The following is a 17,689-nucleotide window of genomic DNA, read 5'->3' as shown; positions in this document are numbered from 1 at the left end:
GCTCCTCGGGTGTGCCTTCCCCTAGGGGGCACCGGACTACTGCCAGGGGTGATATCATCTGGATGGGGCTGCTGGTTGGCCTGCAGGGAGGCCCTTTCCTAGTGGGGCCTTGACCTGGGAGGTGGCCCTCTGGAGTGGGGCTGAACAGGGCCAACAGGCGTGCCTGCCTTAGCCTGCTCCTGGAGGAGGGTCGTCTTCGCGTGGGGCTCAGGAGGCCCTGTCCTGGGGATGCCCCTGGGTGTCTGGGGGCTGCGGTCTCCACAGGGTCAGACCTCCGTCAGGAGCTGCCTGCGGTGTCCCTTCCTCATAGCGCCCATCAGCGGCGGGCATCGTCCAGGGGCGGCCTGTAGGGCGTGGATCCCTGGGCTCGGGAGGGGCCCTTGCCACAACTCATCGATCTGCAACTCCTCTGGGGGACCACACCTGAGAGGAGAGAGAGAGAGAGAGACATCCCACTCGGCCTTCGGAGGGGTGGTGGGCCGAGCCAGGGACTTCCTCCAAAGGGGTAGTGGCAATGTAATGGGGTGTATAAAAAGCCCACATTGCTTAGAGGCAAAGTGAGGATTTTCTTTTTGGCTCAGTGGTAATGTGTGCGCATATGAAGCACGAGGGCCTGAGTTCAAATCCCGGCCAGACCAGTGATTAATTTGTTAAGTTTCAGTTTGATTCTTTTCTATTGGCAGCAGCATGGGATGTGAGGCAAGGCTGAGAGGGCACTGACGTGTTGTTGGTTAGCTGGCAGCATCCTAGTCCACATCCCGGAGATGAGCTGTCTGTGCATGGTTCGCAGTCTTCCCCAGTGGTGGCCTCCAGTGTGCTACGCAACCACGTCTGTTCGAAACTAACCACATTAATCATCAGGGAGAGGGGAGTGATGTAATGGGATGTATAAAAAGCCCGTGTTGCTTAGAGGCAAAGCGAGGATCCTCTCTTTGGCTCAGTGGCAACATGGATGCGTATGAAGTGCGTGGGCCTGAGTTCAAATCCCAGACAGTCCAGTGATTAATTTGTTAAGCTTCAGTTCGGTCCTATACATCGGAGGCTGTGGATGAAGGGCGTACAGTGGCTGTCACCGCGGTTCCACAAGCCTTAGAGACAACAGCCGAAGTGCATACAGTGGCCGTCACCACAGGGCTGTTTCCTGAGGAGGTGGCAGACGAAGGGCGTACAGAGGCTGTCCCTTCCCCAGTGTGTACAGTGGTCATCACCACGGTTCTGCCTCTACCTGGTTTGCCAGCTGATGTGCGTACAGTGGCCGTCACATCCTGCCCGGTGCATACAGTGGCTGTCACTGCAGGGGGTAACAGCTGAAGGGCATACAGTGGCTGTCCCTTCCCCGGTGCGTACAGTGGCTGTCACCGCGGTGCTGCTTGGGACTGTGGTGAGACAAGTCCCACCCCGATCCTGGCGAGGGCTGGCCCAGCTGAGATGTAGTTGGCCAGGACTGCCCTCCTGCTGGTGGCCATGTTGAGAGGAAGAGGGGCGCAGGGCCGTGGGACACCTAGGCCCATCTCCCTTGGGCCCGGTGCTCTCTCTACATGCCCCCCCATGGTCTCCTTCTGGGATGGGTGTGGGGCCATGGGTCCTTACTGGGGTAGGTGTTGCGACACACCTCCCTGGGTTTCCTGTGGGGGCGAGCATCTCATATATATGTGTGTGTGTGTATATATATATATATATATATATTATTGTTATGCTAGGTGTTTTTTAGGTCAACTTCTTGCCCTAAGAACACTGGCTGTTGAGCCGGGGTTCTCTTTCGAAGCCAGAACTAGAATACACCACGAAAGGAACAGGGCATAAAAACTCTGGTCAGACCAATCAACCTTACACGTGTATTATCTTAAAATCACATACCACTAGGTACAATGTAGATACAATTAAGGCACAATACACTATCCAGGTACAAAGTCAGAATCTAGGCATGCAGACTCCAACAGGGCTACTGAAGTCTTGGACTCCTACCAGTGTCGGCCAGGTGTGGGAGGGGTCCCATCAGGAGTGCCTTCCCAGGAGCCGCATCATCTGGAGTGGGCTGCTGGGCAGCATGGAGAGGGGCCCTTCTCTAATGGGGCCTCGGTGGGGCATTCAGTCCTTAGGGCTGGGACCAAATAAGGAGAGTAGGTGCACTTGTCTGCGCCCACCCTGGGGAGGAGGTCGTCATCCCCTGGGGCTGGGGAGGTCACACCCCAGGGTCCTGGGGGCACCTCAGGGAGTCCAGGGACTGTGGCCTTGGGTCAGGTCGCCATGAGGGGTGGTCCGCAGCGTCCTCTCCTTTGGGAATCTGACACTGGGTGGCCTCATCTGGACACCGGCTGCAATGCTCAAACTCCCCAGGTCACAGTGGGGCCTTGCCAGACCTCCAGGCAGGGTAGTTCCTCCTGGGGGCTGTCTCTGTGGGGAGAACAGGAGGGGTGTCCCGCTCGGCTGCAGGAAAGGTGGGCCAAGCAAGGGACGTCCTCCGGAGGGGAAGTCACAGGGGGCGAGAGACGGGTGGTGTCTGGTCTCTCCCTGGTGCTGCTCGTGGCCATCACCGAGGTCCCAAGAGCAACAGGGGTAGGGCAGCTAGTGGCCATCCCTCTCCTGTCGGTGCGGCTAATGGCCGTCACTGGGGCCCGATTTCTTGGCAGGACTGAGGGCGAGGTGCAGCTAGTGGCCGTCACCTGTCCACAGGCGTGGCTAATGGCCATCACCGAGGTCCTGTGAGGGGAGGCGCGGCTAGTGGCCATCGCCTGTCTTCTGGCGTGGTTAGTGGCCATTGCTGGGGCCTTGTTCTCCGAGTGGACTGTGGGCTGAGTGCAGTTGATGGCCGTCACCTGCTCACGGGTGTGGTTAATGGCCATCACTGAGGTTCCGGGAGGGAAGGGAACGGCAGGCAAAGTGTGGCTAGTGGCCATCACCTGCCTGCTGGTGTGGGTTGTGGCCATCACTGAGGTCCAGCTCCCTGAGGCAGCTGCATGTAAAAGGAGAGCGGGCAGTGGCTGTCTCTCCCCTAGTGTGGCTAGTGGCCTTCAATGGTTTCTGCAGAGAGGGGGATGCAGTTGGTGAGCGGCTTGTGGCCGTCTAGAGCCTAGTGCGGATAGTGGCCATCATTCGGGTGCTGTCTGGGACTGAAGTATCAGCCCCACCCTGAACCTGGCGAGGGCTGGTCCAGCTGGAGAGTAATGTACCAGCACTGTGTAGTTCTTGCCGGGTCCGTTGCGGGGAATAAGGGCGCAAGGTAGTCGGGGACACAGGCCCATACTGCCTGGGTATTGCGGGCACCCTCAGAGCCCCTCCGTGGTCTCCTCCTGGGGTTGGTGTCACGACGTCCTGGTGGTGTCTCATCATGATGGGTACTTCATATATATATATATATATTATATATATAGATATACAATATATATATATATATATATATATATATATATATATATATATATATATATATATATAAATGCTTGCTCCCACTGCTGGACCCCCCCCCCCCCTATGGAACTGCGGCCCCACCCCCACCCCAGGAGGACACCACGGTGGGCTGGGTGGATGCGACGCTGGCCCAGAGCAAGACGGGCCCAGGTGTGCCCCGGCCTTGTGTCCCTCTTCCCCTCAACCTGCTCAACCACGACACTGCAGGGATGCGAAACTACTTCTCGGCTGGACCAGCCCTCATCATGATCGGGGTGGGACTGCTCCAGATACAGTCCCAGGCAGCACCGCGGTAATGGCCAATGTACGTACCGGGGAGGGAACAGGCACTGTACATCCCTCAGCTGTTTCCCCCTGCAGCCCCACGACAATGGCCACTGTACGCGTCGGGTAAGGAACGGCCACTGTATGTCCTTCTGCTGTACCCACATCTGGAGCCTGCCTCGGTGTGACGGCCACTATACGCACACCGACAGGCAAAGGGGAGGGAACTGCCACTGTACGTCCCTCGTCCACCTCCTCCTACGGGAGTAGCACCGCGGTAATGGCCACTGTACGTACCGGGGAGGGAACAACCACTGTACATCCCTTAGTTGCTTCCTGTTGGGCAGGCAGACCCGTGGCAATGGCCACTTTACGCGCTGGGGAGGGAACGGCCACTGTATGACCCTCATCTGCCTCTTCCTCCTTCGGCAGCAGCACTGCGGCAACGGCCACTGTACACGCCGGGGAAGGAACAGCCACTGTACATCCTTCTGCTGCTACCCCAAGTGGCTGTGGAACCGCGACGACAGCCACTGTACGCCCTTTGTCCACAGTCCCGAGGGTTCTCCCGGAGGAGGTCCCTTGCGCGGCCCACTCTCCACCCCTCGGCTGTGTGGGACGCCCTTCTGTCTCTCCCTCCAGGTGTGGTTCCCCAGAGGTGTGCCATTCCAGGAGTGGTGGCGAGTTCCTGTCGCCGAAGGCGGAGTTCACGCCATACGGCCTGCCCCTGAACAATGCCGGATCCTGACAGATGACCCGCGGGCAAGATGCCACAGCCAACCCCTGATGGCGCCCCAACTTAGAGGCGACCGCGGTCCCATGCCTCCCAGGGCCAGCCCTCGGAGCCCAAGGCAGGACCGCTCTGGCCCCACTCACCGTCAGCCCTCCGCCAGGAGCAAGAAGCGGCAGGCCCGATTCCTGACGCTGTTCGGCCCCAGTTCCGAGGGCCCCTCACCAGGTCGAGGCCCGAGCAGGAAAGGGCCTCCCTGCACCCCAGACCAGAAACGCGCCCGGTCCGCGACGCCCCCGAGAGCTGTCCCGTGTCTTCTGCAGGAGGGCTCCCCAGTAGGGCTCCCTCCAACCCCCGGGCGCCACCTCGAATAAGCCCAGACTTCAGCAGCCCAGTGATGACGCCTCAGGACCCCAGTGTCGTGCTAGAGACTTAATAGTGACAGTGACTATATGTGATATAGAAACAGAAAACACCACCCGCATAGTGTCTCTACCCCAGTTTACGCAGAGTGCTGTGTTAATACCTAAGCGCCCTAGAACCTGAGTAATATCCCAAGTGCAAAGAGGCCAACATATACCACGCAGAGTCCAAGAAACCGATTGTATGAACAGTGTCACCATATATCTATGTGATAATCTCTTGTGTAGTAATCGGGTGTAAGCACTGCCCAGGTGATATAATGTACTAATATTAACGAACCTGTCACTATACTCCATCCACATTCAGTGTACCAATGTATGTATATTGTAAGGAAGTTGGACTAAGGCAATATATGTGTTAAGGTGTCTGCCGAGTTTTTATGCCCTGTTTCTTCGTAAGTGTTCTATTTCCGGTCTGGAAAGAGGACCCCGCTCAGTCACTGGTGTCTTTAGAACTTGGAGTCAGTCTAAAAACATCCAGTGTTACATATATATGTATTAAATGAGTGGGAACTGGGATATATACGACAATACCTCAACGTCAGTAATTCTGCTGAAAGCATGACAGAGATCTATATACCACAAAGGCAAAACTCCCGAACATCAACTCAATATACTACAAGGCAAAACTCCCGAACATCAACTCAATATACTACAAGGCAAAACTCCCGAACATCAACTCAATATACTACAAGGCAAAACTCCCGAACATCAACTCAATATACTACAAGGCAAAACTCCCGAACATCAACTCAATATACTACAAGGCAAAACTCCCGAACATCAATTCAACTCAGTATGGTGCGCCCGCTGTGCCCTATGCCAAGGCCTAAGACGTATTCGCCTCTCGCTGAGATAAGACCAATATTGAAAGCAAAGTAGACATGATAAGAAACTTTATTTAGTGATGTAGAAAAATCAAAATGTCATCCATCATCTTTAGAAATTGAGAGATAGAGATCTGTATAACTAGGCAAGCCTCCGCACAATGATCACATCGTATCTCAAAGCTAGATCAATTTTAACCAAAAACTACATACCAAATTTTCGCATTTGAAAAAAAAAAAAAAAACAGCTTTTTAAGCTTCTCGGCAAAATTTTGATGACAAAAATGGACAATGTAAATACCAAAAATGCCTTTGTTTACATGGCAAATGGCAATGTTGGCAAGCCTGCTTAACAGCTGAGACTATGCTGGGAGGCAGATGCTCTTTGACAGGTGAATAAGGATAAGCATTTCTGACAACTTACAAGAGCAAGTTCATTCAATAAACACTGAACCAAGTAAAAGATCAATTTTCCACTGACCTTGTGAATTCACCATACCAATTCCCAGGGAACTGCAGGCTGTTGGCATCGTACCAAACTCAACTTGTGGCTAGCTTGTGAGTACTGTACTGTAGATGCTGTAGTAGTTTTGTTGAAAAGCTATAGATGTTTTACTCGGGCTTCAGTCTTCTAGATATTCCGTGGAAGCGGGTGTTTCAAAGGTTGCTATGTTTCAGGAACTGGACATTAATTAATTAATCTCTATTGAAAGAGTCTTTCACGGGTTACTTGTTATTTTTCCTGGATCACCATGGTTTCTGGACATCTTTATAAACTTACCTCTGAAAGCTGTAAATGAGGATTTAGAATGTAAATATTCCTCTGATGTCTACCAGTAGCTGGCCATACCTAGTGTTCCAAACAAACACATCTAAATTTGAAGCTGGTTTCAGACGCATTAAGTTAGGTTAGCTTTGGTTGGTTAAACCATTAAGTTTTCCTTAGCTTTGACATGGTTATTAGTGTTTTCTTTCCTTGCATGTACTGTGAGTATGATATACTGATTCGTCCAGTTGGAACGATGGTTGGTAAACAGTGCTGCCAGTCAGAGATTGTTGGTAAATACATTGCAGCCAGAGACCTGGTCGCTTCCTTAAGTACACAGAAATAAGTATATTTCGTTGTTTTCTAATCACTTCCTGCAGTCAGAAATCAGCAGTTAGCCTAACTATCTGGGTAAGTGTATGCTTTACTTTAAGCAGCAGAAAGACCTTACCAGTTCAATTCATATTCCTCCAGTTTGTTTTCTTTATTTTTCTGACTATTTCCAGGGTGGTAAATGACCTTCTCCTGCTGAATTTGCTTATCCTCTTCCAGTAAATCATCTACGACAGTCTATGAAATTTTTTCCCCCCATCTTGTTATCATTACGGTCTTTATGCTGTACCTGTGATTGTTTGTTTCCAGCATAATTGAAGAGACTTACTGAAATGTACTCAAAGGTAGATTTCATTTCCCAACAGTCCCAGTTACAGAAAATGATGACTGCCATGATGGAAAAAATGGAATGGCAGGACAAATGGAAAACAGGGCACTGGAACCCTGTTTCATTGAATTGCTATCAGGCCTGTACCCAAAGTGCAATCAAAATATGGTCCCTTTGCTGCAAGAAATGGCCACCAGACAATATAGGCTATCCATACTTGCTTTAGCCAGTGGAAATGCATGTGCACAATGACATGTTAGGAGAGTTACAGAAAAAAAACTACGAATTTTTTTGCACTGACAGAGGAGACAGAAGTCATGGTGGAGTAGCCATTATATTCAGAATAAAATTGCAGCAAATATAGAAACTTTGGAAACTTTTTCAAATGGGATGTGTGAAATTTTTTTGCTTTGGATTAAGGAAATAAACCTTGTGGTAACTGTTGTAACAGCACTGTGGAGCCATTTGAGGATGTCACAAACATTATCAGCTATATAATAGGGCACCTGCCAGCCTCAGACATAGAATTATTACTCGAGGACTTAACTCCCCTCATGTGAACTGGAAGTCACTAGAGGTGGAGGGTGGAATGGTAGAAGAAAAACATCAAGCAGGGAAGCTGACAGACCTCATGGAAACAATATTTCTGACAATTTGTACCTGAACCAACAAGAGGGCCCAACATCCTAGACCAGATTTTTTAACACTAATCACAGAATAATACAGCAGTCTGAATATTTCGAAACCACCATGCCTGATCACAAATATTGCGAAGTCACAGTCACAGTTAATGTCAGCACAGCGTGGATGCAAAACCCTATCAGGAATGGGGAAACTAAATTTCTGCTATAAGGAAATAAGCTGGTTGCTGTAAAAGCAAACTAAGAATCAACTAGGCGGCTGTCTTGGTGGACAATAATGTTGAGTGATTGCTCTCTACTTTTACCAGAATATGCAGACGTATATTTGTGGCCCACTTCTATCTATCTATCTATTTATTGCCAGACGCCATAATCCGGTAAGGGGTGGCCATTTGACTTTGAGTTAGTTGTTTTACGGGGAGGGGCACTAACCCTCCACTAACCCACTTGTTGACACGTAGGGAGGACGTATGGTTTGGTTATATGGTTACCACCCAGCGTTGTAAATGGTTTCTTGGCTTACAGGAAACCATTAGGCTTGTCACTCAATGTAAAGCCACCTGTAAAGGAAAGAAAAGCAATAAGAAGTGACAGGAAAGATGGAAGAAATAGGAAGAGAGGAGGACAGGCACAGAAAAAGAATGATAAAGGCTAAGGAAGAAGTAGGCAGCACTACATCAAGTGAGTGGATGATGGTCACCACCACCTACCACCAAAAAATACCTCAAAAAGAAAAGACAAATCCCAAGAGACCGATGCATTCTTGTGAGAAAGAGGAGCCTCTGGAAAGCCAAACTGACAAGAAATCCTCCACATCACAAAGCTACCAAATTGCTAGAGGCCCTCCTAGAAATAGAAAATAAACCACTGAAGTCCTATGAAGATCAGAGAATAAGAGAAGAACTACAAGCAATCCACAGTAGAAGAGATACTTCAAAGTTCTTCTTTACTTACGCAAACAAGAAGACTAAAAACATATCAGTGATGGGCCCACTAGTAGATGGTGAAGAAAACCTAGTGGGTGACCCAGTGAGAAGGGCATGTAGCCTGTCCTCAAGACACAATATGAAAGTGTCTTCAGTGTACCTAAGCCTGGCAAAATCGTGGACGACCCAGCAGCCTTCTTCGAAGCACAGGTGGCCACACATACCCTAAAGCTGACTGATGAAATAATCAAAGCCACTGATACCATAGCCATGGACTCAGCAGCAGACCCAGATGGCTTTAGCGCACAGTTCTTGAAAACTTGCAAAAATGGGCTGACACTACCGCTGAAACTAATAGCTAGCCACCAAGTCCCTGGCTACTGGCATAGTTCCCTCATCCCTGGCATACTCGCATAGTTCCCTCATCCCTGACTCTGATCCACAAAGGGAGCAAGAAAGGACTGGCCAAAAACTATCAGCCTGTGATACTGACCTCCCACATTATTAGAATAATTGAACATGATGTCAGAAAAAGACTGTATGAGCACATGGAGGAGATTGATGCATGTAACTAGGGCCAACATGGCTTCAGAAAAGGGCCGATCCTGCTTGTCACAGCTACTCGTTCATCAGGAAGCCACACTGGAAGATATTAGCAAGGGTATAAATGTCCATGTGATCTAATTGGACTTTCCCAAGGCATTCGACAAAGTGTGCAAGGGACAGCATGGTGGAATGATGAGGTGAAACGAGCTGTGGAACAAAAGAAGAAGGCATATGGTGAATGGTTGGCGAGTAGAGGTAGGGGAGAAGATGAGAGAGAGAAGAGAGGGGTATATGTGAGCAGGAGAAGGGAGGTTAAGAGACTGGTGAAGGAGAGTAAGAAGAAAGTGGATGAAGAGTTTGGGAGGAATCTGAGTGTGAAATGGAGGGAGAGTAAGAAATTGTTTTGGAAGGAGGTAAAGAAAGTAAGGCAGTGTGAAAGGGGAAATAGTAGGGGAGTGAAAGATAGGAATAATAGATTGTTGGTGGAGAAGAGAGAGAAATTGAGGAGATGGAAGGAGCACTTTGAAGATGTGTTGAATGTAGAGAGTGAGAGCAGTGTGAGTATAAGTGGTTGGGGAATGGCTGGGAGAAGAAGAGATGAGAGGAGGGAGGAAGAGATCAGTAGGTCGGAAGTTGTGGAAGCGATGAAGAAGATTAAGCTGGGAAAGGCCCCAGGAATTGATGGAGTGTGTGGTGAAATGCTTAGGTATGGGGGTGAGATTGTTGTGAAGTGGATATGGAAGTTGTGTAGATTGGCTTGGGAAGAGGGAAGGGTTCCAGAGGACTGGAAATCAGGTATAATTGTTCCTCTGTACAAAGGAAAAGGGGAGAGAGAAGTATGTGGTAACCATAGGGGTATTTGCCTTCTTAGTGTGACTGGTAAAATATATGGTAGAATACTCATTGATAGGGTTAGGCATATGACAGAGGAGCTAGTTGGAGAAGAACAAGGGGGATTTAGGAAGGGAAAAGGGTGTGTAGATCAGATATTTGTTCTAAGATGTTTAGTGGAGAAGTATCTAGAGAAGGGAAGGAAAGTGTATGCTGCCTTCATGGACTTGGAGAAAGCTTATGACAGAATAGATAGGCAAGGTATGTGGAAGGTATTAAGAATATATGGAGTGGAGGGGAAATTGTTGAGTGCTGTGAAGAGTATGTACGAGGGAGCTAGGGCTACGGTGCGAGTGGATGGTGAGCTGAGTGAGTTCTTTGATCTCAATGTGGGACTGAAACAGGGGTGTGTGATGTCTCCATGGCTGTTTAATATATGTATATGGATGGGGTTGTAAAGGAGGTGCAAGGTAGGGCAGTGGATGTGGGGGTGGCCCTAATGAATGAGGGTGAGATTTGGAAGCTTCCGGTGTTGCTGTTTGCTGATGATACAGTATTGTTGAGTGAAGATGAATGGGAGTTGCAAGGTTTGGTGAATGAATTTGGGACAGTGTGTAGGAGGAGGAAGCTGAAAGTTAATGTAAACAAAAGTAAAGTTATGGTGTTTGAGAGGAATGAAGTCACAGAGTGTGCAGTGAGGTTGGATGGTGAGGATATGGAGATTGTGAGTGCATTCAAGTACTTGGGTAGTGTGATGAGTAAGGATGGAACTTTGGGGGATGAAGTACGTGAAAGGGTACAGCAGGGAAGAAAGGTTGTTGGTACACTGAAAGCAGTGATGAGAAATAGGGAGGTGAGTATGGAAGTTAAGAAGTCACTGCATGATGGTATTGTGATCCCTACCCTGATGTATGGAAGCGAGGTGTGGACCTTGCAAGAGGGGAACAAGTCAAGAGTGAGAGCAGTGGAAATGAGTTACTTGAGAGGAGCATGTGGAGTGACGTGGAGGGACAGGTTGACGAATGAAGAAGTGAAGGAACATTGTGGGGTAGATGTGGATGTGGTTGAAAAGATTAGGAGAAATACACTGAGGTGGTTTGGACATGTGGAGAGAATGGAGAATGACAGACTGACTAAGAGGGTGTATGTAGGTGAGGTGGAGGGAGGGAGAGGGAGGGGTAGACCGAGGATGAGGTGGAGGGATGGAGTTGAGAGGTATATGAGGGAGGGGGGGGTGAGTTGGGGGGAGGGGAGTCAAATGGTGGGTGACAGAGTGACTTGGAGGCGTTTTGTCTGCGGCCACCCTTTGCGGGATTAGGGCGTCGGGCTATAGATAGATAGATAGATTCGACAAAGTTGACCATGGCCTTGTTCTCCATAAACTAAGGAACCTTGGCAAAGGGGGAAACCTTGGAAAGTGGATGCAGTTTCTTGACAGACAGGACACAAAAAGTACAGCAGTCTAGGGACATCTGTCAGACTCCAGTGAAATGGAAAGTGGAGTTCCACAGGGGTTGGTGCCAGGACCACTTTTGTTTCTGATCATGATCAGAGACGTAGATAAAGAACTTTAGCACTCACAGGCTACATCATCTGCTGATGACACAAGGGTGAAGTAGATCAAAACAGAGGATGATGTGGCTCTGCTGCAAGAAGACCTATATCATTATTCGACTGGGCTGATACCAACAACGTGAAAATAAATGGCGTGAAATTCGAACTGATGAGATATGGCCCACTGCAGAACACCAGGGCACTAACTACCGGGTCTGCCATCAAAACATCGCACCAAAAGAACACATGCGTGACCTAGGAGTTACTATTAGTGCAGGTGGAACTTTCTCCCAACATGTAAACTGCATCAGCAATACAGCCAGCAGACTGACTGGGTGGATTTTCAGGACCTTTCAGACAAAAGCAAGGGCTTGTATGTTGACCCTCTGGAAGGCCTTGGTCCTCCCTAAACTAGAATAATGCCGCCAACTCGACTCAGTACAAGACGGGATATCATTAATCCCTAACCGCCGGCTGACATGTATAGCCATCACGATTTTGGGCGCAGAGCAATGCTGGTTGACATGTATAGCCGCAAGCCTCTTCCTGCCACCCTTTGAACTTTAACTTATCCTTATTCATCAATGGGACCACCAGGAGATGTGGGGATACTTTCATTTGAAAGAGGAAGAGTTGTTGAATCTTGTGTATCTTTATTTTTTTCTCTAGCTGTTATAGTTTGGCAGATATTAGGGTTTGAAGTAAGGGTATTTTTTTCCATCACAGATATCCCCCATAGGGAGGAACGTGTGACATCGGAAAACCCCTGGCGTGTTGGGGTTAAACTGGAATCCTTACAGAGGACATTTACAAGCAAAATCTGGGGTCTCAAGCATATGAATTATTGGGAGCAGCTGAAGGAGTTGAAACTATATTCTCTTCAAAGAAGATGTGAGCACTAGCTAGTTATCTATGTGTGGAACACCTTAGAAAGTCTTGTGCCTGATGTGGGGCAGAAAGTAAATAACCACGTAAGAAAAGGACAACAATGCTACATCAAGAGGACAGAGACCACAACCCAGAGAACACAGACAGTCATACACAACTGCTCCACAAGAAATGGAGCTTGTCTCTTCAGTGTTGTGCCAATGGCAGTCAGGGAGCTGACAGGGGTCATGACTTACTCCGTCAAGTGTCAGCTGGACGGATGGTTGGCAGCATTACCCAATGAGCCCCCAACACTGGGATTCCCCAGCGTAGCAAGCAACTCTTTGGCAAACCTATGGAATATCAGAGAAGCAGAGCTGCCTGGTCGCAACAGAGGTCTACCGTAGCTGCCCCGACGGAGGGCAAATTTCTACAAAGTAAACAAAGGAAGTAAAAGATCTGTTTGTTTACCACCCCAGAAATAATCAGGAAAATATAACAGACCATCAGGAAGAACTAATTGGGAAAGGTACATCTACTGCTTAAAGGAAAATGTATGTATACCACTATCTGTGGTGCCTATGTACCAAAGTTACTTTCTGTGAGATTATGAGTTTGTTATGCGATAGGTGGAATCAGCCAGTTAGTGGTAGATGGGGGTGCTCACCATCCAGTCGCTTGATGTAGTGCTGCTCTTGGATAACTACCCTCTCCTCACTTCCTTCCTTCTTTCCTGCCTTCCTATTCTGTCTTTTGTTCCTTCATTTTTTCCTATTCCTTCTGTCTGCAGGTGACTCTACACTGAGTGACAAGCCAAATGGTTTCTTGTACACCAGGAAACCATTTACTATTCTGGGTGGTAACCATATAACCAAACTATGGCGCTTGGTATTTTAGCGGGTAATTAAGGCACTCCAGCTGTATTGAGCCTTTGTAGGTTTATATCCAAGGGGTGACTGGGGTTTATTGCCCATGTAATGCCACCCAGGGATGAGAGGCTGGTCACTCTCATCTTAAATGTTAGGACCAACTTGCCTAGCCCCGGGCTTCTATGCTCCTCATGGGGCAACACAAGATTAGATGATGGATGGATGGATGGATGGATGGAATCAGCATGCCCATGTGATAAAGAATTACCTTTACTTTTTACCACAGATACACAAAAACTGATTATTAACAATGTACAGGTATTACATCTTTCCAGTGAGGTTGCCACCTACGGTAGAGCAAAGCTTGCTGCATTACTTTCCTGAAGTGCATTTTACTTTTGGTTCAGTATTTAAATTCCCATTGCCTTTACCAATAGGTCAGGTTAAAAGCAAAATTGAGTTTTGGCTTTGGCCTGATAGGTACTGGAGGCTTTCAAACTTAGGGTTAGTGGCAATACGTACTGTTAAGTGGGTATTATCCTGGGAGTCTGGGAGGCAAAGCCTCTTACTTAGGACAGATTAGGGTAGTTTAGGTTAGGCTCCATTAACATAGGTTGGTTAGGCTAAGCAACATGAGCTTAGGTTGATTAGGTCATGCATTAGCCTCACTTTGATCATTAAGTGTCCTTTAGCTTTGACTGGGTTATTTGTGTTTTATAATTTGTGCAAATTTGAATATGTCTGATGCACTGATGTTCAGTTGGCACGATTGTCAGTAAATACACTGCTTTTGGCATCGTGGTGGCATCCTTAGTTACCTAAAAACAGGAATATATTGTTTATCAAATTTTATTTTTGTTGTTTAAAATCAATAAACAGCTCTGTGTTGCATAGCCTATTGTGCTAAAATGATATTCCTTAAGATCATGAGCTTGTAAGAAAGTTACTGTGCAGTGGTGGTTAAATTTTGCTGCATTGTTTTTGAATATCAATACCATCATTGAATTTGATTATCAGAAGAGGATGTAGTTCATTAGATTTACTCCCATTTTTTAACTGTTATTGATGTAACTCTTTCAGCCCAAGGATGTGTAGGTTATATACAGCACCGTTTAATCTTTTCAGGCTATCATCAGACAGATGTATTCAGTGTACAGTACTTTTGAAACTGGTGTGTTAGATATACCCATCACTAACCCTCTGCAACTTGTCATTATCATATCACCCTCCAGAGAATATAATCATATGGCAGTGATCTGATTAGTTAAAAAAAGAAAGAAAGAAAGAAAGAAAAAAAAAACTGTTAAAGACCTTAGCATCATGGAGAAGGGTGTTGATTCCTCATTTGGATTGGTTAAATTTAGTTGGGTCAGCTTAGATGTTTACCCTTAGAAAGAGAGAGAGAGAGAGAGAGAGAGCACCTGAAGGTGGTTCTGTCCTGGCCATCTCCTGTCTGAAGGTTTCCAGGAAGGGAGCAAAACATCAGAGATGACAACAGTGATGATGGTATGCTGCTTTCACTGTCAGGAATAAACCCCGTCAGTCCAGTTACATGATGTATTTCCTACTTTATTCTTGCTATTTACAAACTACCGTATATCATTATGCTGTGGAGAGACTTCGAGCTGGACTTATTAAATACTGGTAAATTCTTCATTAAGCCCTTTCACTTCAAGAGGTCCTACTGAAGTTGAATATACTGGTAAATTCTTCATTAAGCCCTTTCACTTCAAGAGGTCCTACTGAAGTTGAATAGAATAGTTTAGTGATATGATTAAAATGAGAAATACATCATCAGAGGGAAGGGCTTAAACATGTTGGTGAGAACACCTTGTCAGTAATATTAACTGCCACAACTGTCACCCTCATCATGGTGGATGCTTCATGTCTTGGTTGCTGCTTCAGCTTAACATCATATGATAAGTAATTAAATAGCAATATAACCTATACTTTATCAAGATACTAAGCTATGTCATACAGAAACTACCCAAATACTGTACTGTTTAAGCAAATTCTTGTTTATCAAGGTTCTGAATCATCCTATCCCAGTCCTTATTTAAGAATTTGGAGTGAGGTAGGTACCAGAAGGAGAAAGAAAATGTTAAAAAGTGGGAAAAATGTCTTTTGAAATATGCTTGTCAAGTGTACATCATTGGAGCCATTCAAGTTCTGGTTCCACCTGACAGACATTACCATTATATAGGTAGGTGGGGGCATTCACCATCCACTCATTTGATGTAGTGCTGCTTTGGGTGTCTGCCCTTTCCTCTTGCCCTACCTTCCTCTTCTGTCGTTCTTTCCTTCATTCTTATAACTTACCTCTGCCTATTGGTGACTTTACACTCCGTCCTGTCTTTCTTTCCTTCGTTCTTTCTCCTTCCCTCTGCCCATGGATGACTGTACACTGAGTGTCAAGCCAAATGGTTTCCTGTACAGCCAGGAAACCATTTACTATGTTGGGTGGTAACCATATAACCATATTATGGCACCTGGTGGTTTAGTGGGTAATTAAGGTGCTCCAGTCAGATTGAGCCTGTGAAGGTTTATATCCGAGGGGTGGTTGGGGTTTATTGCTCACATAATGCCACTCAGGAATGAGTGAGGCTGATCACTTTCATCTTAAATGTCAGGACCATCTTGCCTAGCCCCTGGCTCTTATGCTTCTACTCTTCTCATGGGGCAACATAGGATTGGATGATGGATGGATGGATATACTGTATATATATATATATATATATATTATGTGTCCGACTCTGGGCAAAGGCTTCAGGGCCTATATCTCGGGGGCAGTAGCCTATCCCAAGGCCCAGTAGTCCTCCTACACCTCCACATGTCACCACTTCGGCACTAACATCCACCGTCCATATTGAATACATGCTAGGGCTGTCTCATACGGGTCTGGTGTATTGGTATTAGCGGGGGTATTTTTACGACATGTTGGCGGGTCATCTGGTAGATCAGGAAAGTCCGCTTTTTATGAAATTCAAATCCTAGCATCCCTACGTGTCAAGCGAGGTTGGTGGAGGATTAGTGCCCCTCCCCGTAAAACAATTAACTCTAAGCCCTTGGCCACCCTGTCTGGGATACATGGCGTCTGGCAATGAATGAATGAAAAATCCTTAAACTGTTCCCTGCCCCAGCCGGGATTCGAACGTGCGTCCATCAGGACTGCAGGCCGCCTCTCTACCGATTCAGCCACCCGGTGGATAGACAAGGAATATGGGAAATATTAAGAATATATGGAGTAAGTGGGAAGTTGTTGAATGTTGTGAAGAGCATGTATGAGGGGGCTAAGGCTGCAGAGCATGTAGATAATGAACTAAGTGAATTTTTCTGTCTGATTGTTGGATTGAAAGAGGGATGTGTCATGTCTCCATGGTTGTTCAATCTGTATATGGATGGGGTTATAAAAGAGATACAAGGTGGGGCAGTGGATGTTGGAGCAGCCCTAATGAGAGAGGGCAGCATTTGGAAACTTCCTGCTCTGTTGTTTGCAGATGATACTATGTTGTTAAGTTAAGGCTTGGTGAATGAGTTTGGGAGAATGTGTAAGAAACGGAGTCCAAAGGAGAATGTAGGGAAGAGTAAAGTTATGGTCGTCGAGAGAAATGAAGTCACTGAATGTACAGTGAGGTTGGATGATGAAGATGTGGGAAATGGGAGTGCATTTAAATACTGTACTTGGGTAGTGTGATGAGTAAGGATGGAAGTTTGGAGGGTGAAGTGCTTGAAAGGGTACAACAAGGAAGAAAGGTTACCGGTTCTTTGAAGGCAGTGATAAGAAACAGGGAAGTGAGCATGGAAGTGAAAAAGTTATTACATGACAGCATTGTGATACCAACTCTGATGTATGGAAGTGAAGCTTGGACATTGTTGGAGGGACACAAGTCAAGAGTGAGAGTATTGAAAATGAGTTATTTGAGTGGAGCATGTAGAGTTACATAGAGAGACAGACTGACAAATGAAGAAGTGAAGGAGCATTGTGGTGTGGATGTTGATGTGATGGAAAGCTTTAGGAGAAATACATTGAGGTGGTTTGATCATGTGGAGAGGATGGAGAGCGAGAGACTGATGAGGAAAGTGTACATGAGTGAGAAGGAAGGGGGGGGGGGAGAGGCTGGCCGAGGATGAGATGGAGGGCTGGAGTTGAGAGGTAGCCTCTATGAGAAAGGGGAATGTGAGCTGGGAGCAGGGCAATGAAGTGGCAGGAGACAGGGCAACATGGAGGCAATTTGTTTGTGGCCACCCCTTACAGGATTAAGATGTCTGGCAATAGATAGATAGCATTGCTGTAATTTGATAATAGATCAAATGCAGCATCTGACCATTGATGTTCGTTTTGCGTATTGATCCAGTGTTTCAGTCACTCCTGACTGC

This window comes from Coenobita brevimanus, chromosome 41 (assembly GCF_032717465.1).
Source record: "Coenobita brevimanus isolate Jiangsu-jjx chromosome 41, ASM3271746v2, whole genome shotgun sequence".
Lineage (NCBI taxonomy): Eukaryota > Metazoa > Arthropoda > Malacostraca > Decapoda > Coenobitidae > Coenobita > Coenobita brevimanus.
The sequence above is the reverse complement of the archived record's forward strand: the minus strand, read 5'-3'. Positions refer to the sequence as shown.